General features: G+C 38.9%; 1 protein-coding gene across 1 annotated transcript in view; it reads right to left on the bottom strand.

The window, feature by feature from the left end:
- The window catches only part of LOC138045208 (peroxidasin-like), a 25,496-nt gene extending 25,478 nt beyond the window's left edge, over positions 1 to 18 (bottom strand). Inside the window, exon 1 of the mRNA XM_068891621.1 lies at positions 1 to 18. This exon is cut by the window's left edge and continues 92 nt beyond it. The gene's annotated coding sequence lies outside the window, so the exon portion shown is untranslated.
- Positions 19 to 6,196: the final 6,178 nt, after the last annotated feature.

Here is a 6,196-nt window from a genome sequence, read left to right as displayed (position 1 = left end):
AAGTCTTTAAATCATGATGTGGGCGGAACATTCTTCAACTTTGACAGATCACGTGTCTCCGCGTTAATCGAGGGCTTCTGTAATGCTATACAAACACCGGTGATAAACATTGTATTCAAACGCATTTTTTATAAAACTTGACGTTTCGTATGCTAGTCAACATACATTTTCAAAAGTGACCGTTACAATTTTTGAAAACTATACCTATATCGTGAACATTAGGGGTCTGGAACCTAGACTGAGAAAAATGATCTGCAGCAGTACGTGTCTAGACTTAATGAGGAGTAATAGCTAAAAGAGCAATAACTTCCCACTACTAATATTGACATTAAGGGAAGGCTTCAGCCATAATGAGGAGTAATAGCTAAAACAGCAATAACTTCCCACTACTAATATTGACATTAAGCGGGAAGGCTTCAGCTCTTGAATGAACAAAGTCTCTTTAATTCTGCAGTGAAAGTCAGTTTTTGCGGACGCTAAAATGTCCAAGTGATCCCATTTAATGTCGTGGCCAGTGGTTTTCACATGATTAGCAGTGGCTGATGAATGGTCACTTTTAGCGAGGGCCTTGAAATGTTCTGTTTTTCTGTCATGGAGTCTTCGTTTTGTTTTGCCAATATAGAATTCATCACAGTTCCAGCAAACAGCTTTATAGACGACCTTGGACCTCTGAGATCGGTTCAAGTGATCTTTGTATGGAAAAAAGGATTTGATGCGGCGTGTGTTTTGGAATATGATCTTGAGATTGACGAAAGAGTAGAAATTGTATACGCAGGATTTCAGACGTTTAGTGACTTGGTTACTGTGAAGACCTAAGTAGGGTAACACGATTAAGATATCTTTTTTGGGGACTGTACGTAGCTTGAACAGGGTTATTTGATTTGTTTTTATTTTTGTTCAATACATGTTGAACGTGATAACGCGCACTGGCCACGACATTAAATGGGATCACTTTGACATTTTAGCGTCCGGAAAAACTGATACGTCCGGAAAAACTAATACCAACTGCAAAATTAAAGAGACTTTGCTCATTCAAGAGCTGAAGCCTTCCCTTAAGGTCAATATTAGTAGTGGGAAGTTATTGCTGTTGTAGCTATTACTCCTCATTTCCTCATTATGTCTAGACACGTACTGCTGCAGATCATTTTTCTCAGTCTAGGTTCCAGACCCCTAATGTTTACGGCATAGATACATAGTCATTTCAAAAATTGTATCGGTCACTTTTGAAAATGTATGTTGACTAGCATACGAAACGTCAAGTTTTATAAAAAATGCGTTTGAATACAATGTTTATCACCGCTGTTTGTGTTATTTTCTTAATCAAGCTACGATGGCCTAAGAACAAGAGTTTATACGGTAATGCTATACCCTCTTGACAATCCTCGACGAATATCAACGAGCAACAAATAATATCACAAACAGCGGGATATCAGAATTCAAAGTACCTACATGCAACGTGTTTTAGCGCGAAAGTAGAAATTTGTTTTATTAGTAGTTTTCTTTCTCATTGGTCGACTTTACGGGTGTGATTTTTCGTTTCTTTTGGGTTAGTGACTCATTCATTGACCTCTGTCCCCTGTCTCACTCAAAACTGGCGTTTTCAATGGAACTCAATTGGAAATAACTTTAGATTGTAAGTGTTAAGAGCAAATGCCCACAAAATTCAAATATAGTCCGGTAAGACTTTAAATTCGCCCTACTTTTGTATATAAGTAGGCCTCAGTGAAAGTAAAAACGCCATGCGTTTTCTTTCCTTAAATATTTCGATATTTCCGAGAAAAACGACATTTTCGATTTCACGTCCTGGCATCAAGTTAGCGAGTCCCAACCGGGCTGAAAATCGATTGAATGCAGAAAAGTGGTAATACAACCAACTGTTTGCATAACCCTTCCTTGTCGAAAAAAGCACAATTACAGGAAAATTGGATTAATCTAATTATTTGGTGGTTAACAAAAGTAGAATGTTCTCAGACGAAGAGTTCGACGGTGGGTGAAAAGAATTGACATTTTGACCATGTGCCATATCTCGGAATTCCAAAAGATTTTAGATTCTAACTATATAAAGATAGGTCTTCCAATATATGTAAAGTTTAGTTTGGGCAAATGAATAAGCACTCGTTAAAAAATTATTCAAATCGTACAGAAAAATCAAAATCACGCCAGTAGTCGAATGCGTGACCAAACATTACCCCTGTATGTATAATTAATGAAATCCCTTCATTTCGAAATATCTGCATTACTAAAGCACACTGCAACATAAATATGTTCACTTTAGCTCGGATATGATATCTTGACTGTCAAACAACGTTTGTCTGCAGTCATTTCTTCAATGGCGTTCCGCTAAGTTTGGGCTAGTCTCTCATATACCGGGCTCCGAAATAGTGAACAGAGACTGCAGAGGGTACAGGGGTACACAGGAACAGAGGGTGCAGAGGTACAAAGGTACAGAGGAACTGCGGGTACAGAGGAATAGCGGGTACAGAGGAACAGAGGGTACAGAGGTCTGTTTGGTAGATTTAACCACAAAAAGCGATTTTGCGAAGTCCCTATGCAACCTGTACCTTGGTGGTTCATTGTATTGCTAGATAGAATCACTCAACCTGCTTTGAAGCAGAAATAGCCAGTGAAAACGAATAAGCCACATGTGTGATCGCTCTGTCTTTCTAATTTGCATATTGTGCAGCATGTGGCAAAATTCTTTGCACTGGGTAGGGGTGGGGATTTTTGTAAGCTGAGCGTCTGCCAATGTTACAACAAAAAACCGCATTGGAATCTCAGTACTGTGGTTCTACGGAAAACGAAATTATAATTACTTTTTTTTGTATATTTCATACTATTGACCATGCGACAAAAATGTTGGTTACTTTTCCTAGACGACACTAACTTAATTCACTGATACCAAATAAAGTAAAAGAAAGCCCTTTTTCCCACGAGAAATTTGTGCAAAGCCGCTGTTAAAATCATGGCAGTTTCGTGTTCTTTTAAAGCAATAGTTGCTAGTCGTTGTTCGCGCGATCGACACGGCCATAGCAAATTATGCATCAGTCAATAGCCCTTTTCACGGTTAGTTTTTCTCATTTGCATTACAATGTAATCTAACGTGGGTGCGAGGGAATTTCGGGTTAAAACTACAAAATAGCCCGAAATTGCCTCACATACATGCTAGATTACCGTGAAAAGGCCTATTCGAGCCGTTCCCCACCCCCACCCCCGGGCTAATCCCCTGGCATTAGCATTTTCCCCCGGGAGGGGATGAAGAAAGAGGGCAAATGCCCCGTCCCCGGGAACATTGCCTTCCAACACCTCTGCAGTTTTTTTATTAACCAGTGAATAAAACGTTCAAATGTTCAGTATTTTAATACAACGGTAAGACTTCAAGGACAACAGGACGTGTTAGTTGATTCTTATTTTATTTATTTCCTTATATTTTGTTTTTAACAGTTTGCTAGAGGATAGCGTGACATTGAATATTTTGTTGTATAAAAACCATTTGTTTTGAATATTTTGACTAGAATAACGGCAATCCTGTTAACAGTGTTTACAATAAAACAATTACCAGTTATAGAAATCTCACAACTTTAATATTTTATTTCAATACTTTTTAAGCTCGGAAGATCAGTCTCGAAGATCGCATCATTTGAATTCGGAAATCGTAAGTATTTTAACTCCACTTTCATGAATTTAAAAAAAATGCTAGGCTAGTTTTGAATGCGAAATAGTCGTGTTCACTTCAGTGATTGTTTTGTGATAAGCAAAATATAGTTCACCTTGCCGCTTATATGTTACAAGTGATGATGAAGATATCAGTACCTAAAATTGAGAAAACATACCTTTAAGTTTCTCTAGTCCCTGACGGACAAGCCATTGATCGACAAACGCCTCGTCTTTCCAGATGAACTCATCCATGGAACTTTTGAAAACACGTGTGTCAAATGCCCGGGGGTCGCCCCAGGGTACGCAAATGCCCAGCCCCCGAGCCGCGATAAAATTGCGAATGCCCCACTTCCGGGACTGACAACGTGAGCAAATACCCCGCGGTTGCCCGGGGGAAGGGGAGATGGGCACTGCTGGAATTGACTGATGCATTAGAATTTTAGAATGAGGATCTAGAAGACATCGGGAGAAGAGTCAGTAGCATTTCCGATTTTTTTAAATTCAGGCTTTGCTGGTCAGTTTATGATTTTGATTTCTCTGACGCTTTATTTTCTCCTTGCACAGTCTGTTCTCTTGACCAGTGACCAGTGAAAGTATTTAATTTTTTACCTGGTGAAGGGGCACTTCCTGTTCTGTAGTCCGCTGAAATCCCCAACCTCACCCCTATGTGCAAATGGTATTGCGTGCGCTTGCCTCGGGCATAAATATGCAAATTACGCGTTGAAAGTCAACAACACGAAGGACCATCAAATGTCATCAAAATGGCAACCTAAAAGTCAAACATTGAATAACACTTAAGCTGTTTACTGCTTACTAAATCAAAGGACACTGACATTGATACAGATAGTGATACATACAATGAATACATATGCATTTGAGGACCAGAACTTATTCAGTTTATTGTTTTTTTTTTTTTTTATTGTTATGTGGGAAGCTGTCGAAAACGCCGCTGAGTTTGCAAAATTCACGATGTCACAAATCAAAGAGGTTAAACATTTTTCTCATATTTATACCTTTGTAACGCTGACTTTTCGAACCGAAGTAATATTAGTATGGAGATGGCGGATATCTGTTCCTTCCGAACAGATATTTACCGAAATTACTCGTTGGGTGCCCCTGATACAATGATAATATTCTCTTGGTCACGCAAAGGCAGCCCAAGCTCGGTATACAATTTATAGACTTTGTATGGGAAAATTAACATTGAGCTTATAAATGCTCAAAAAAGCTGTAAATGTAGAAATAAACTTCGCTTACCTCAACGTCCAATTGTCCTCGTCTTTTCTGTGCAATCGGAGGGCAAACTGTGTCCGTTTATACGGGTTTGTGGCTTACGAATTTTTGCGATGTCGTCAGTTGTCATTTCCCCTCATAAGCGGAAATGACAACAAAAGACAAGTTTACTTCTACATCTACAGTTTATTTGAGCTTTATAAGCTCGAAGTTAATTTTCCCATACAAAGCCTATAAATAGTTTACAGAGCTTGGGCTGCCTGTGGGTCACGCACTCGACACCGCTGGCGTGATTTTGTGTCTAGTGTAAGCGATTTTGAATCATTTTTTTGACGACTGCCAATCATTTGCCCAAACTAAATTTTACATATTTTGAAAGACCTACCCTTCCTTAATTAAAGTCCTTAATCCCATGAAATTCGGTGATATGGCACATGGTCAAAATAACAATTCTTCCCACCGACCGCCGAAGTTAACATTTGGTAAACACTTTGGTTTTGTTTACGGTAAAATAATTAGATTAATCCAATATCCTGAAATTGTAGGTTTTGGACAAGGAAACGTTATGCAATAAGTTCGTTGTATTACAATTTTTCTGCGTTCGATAGTTACGACATGCGAATCGAATGGAAATGGTCAATTTTCAGCCAAGTTGGGACTCGCTAAACTGAGACTGGAGGTTAAATCGAAAATGTTGTTTTTCTCGGAAAGACAAACCTATTCCGAGGAAAAAAAACACAGGCTGCTTGTATTCTTGCTAGGGGCTAGCTATATGCAAAAGGGAAGCGAAATTGAGTTTTCAAGCCTTCCCGAAGAAATTCGATTTTGTTTGATTCTTGTGGGAATTTGCTCTTAACTAGATGCTTCTGTGAAGCATACACTGGCTTGCCTGTGGTACGTGCTACAGAAAATCAGAAGGCACTGAATTGTGTGGTATTGAAATACAGCATTCCAGTCTCTGAAGAATAACAAATAAAAGAGAAGCGAGAAACATTTGCTTCTGGGCTGGCATGTTGATAATTTTCAAGTTCCCTCACAACTTCTTTTCACCACAAGTGTGCCCTATGAGCATCCGAAAAGTTTGTAATACTAAACTTCACTAAGTCAAGCCCTGTTTCGCGGGGTTAGTGTTGGGATGGGAGACCAAAACAATAAACCCTTCATAAAAAACAGAAACATCTGACCGAAAATACTATTAACGCTAACAAATGCGAACTCAGCAAGGTATAGCTTGCTTTATGCAAAACAAATATTGATGAAAAAGCAAGTAAATATTGATACACAGTTTTCAGAAAGAGCAGAAGGAAGT

The sequence above is a fragment of the Montipora capricornis genome, chromosome 4 (genome assembly GCF_036669925.1).
Source record: "Montipora capricornis isolate CH-2021 chromosome 4, ASM3666992v2, whole genome shotgun sequence".
NCBI lineage: Eukaryota > Metazoa > Cnidaria > Anthozoa > Scleractinia > Acroporidae > Montipora > Montipora capricornis.
This window is presented reverse-complemented; position numbering and strand designations above follow the sequence as displayed.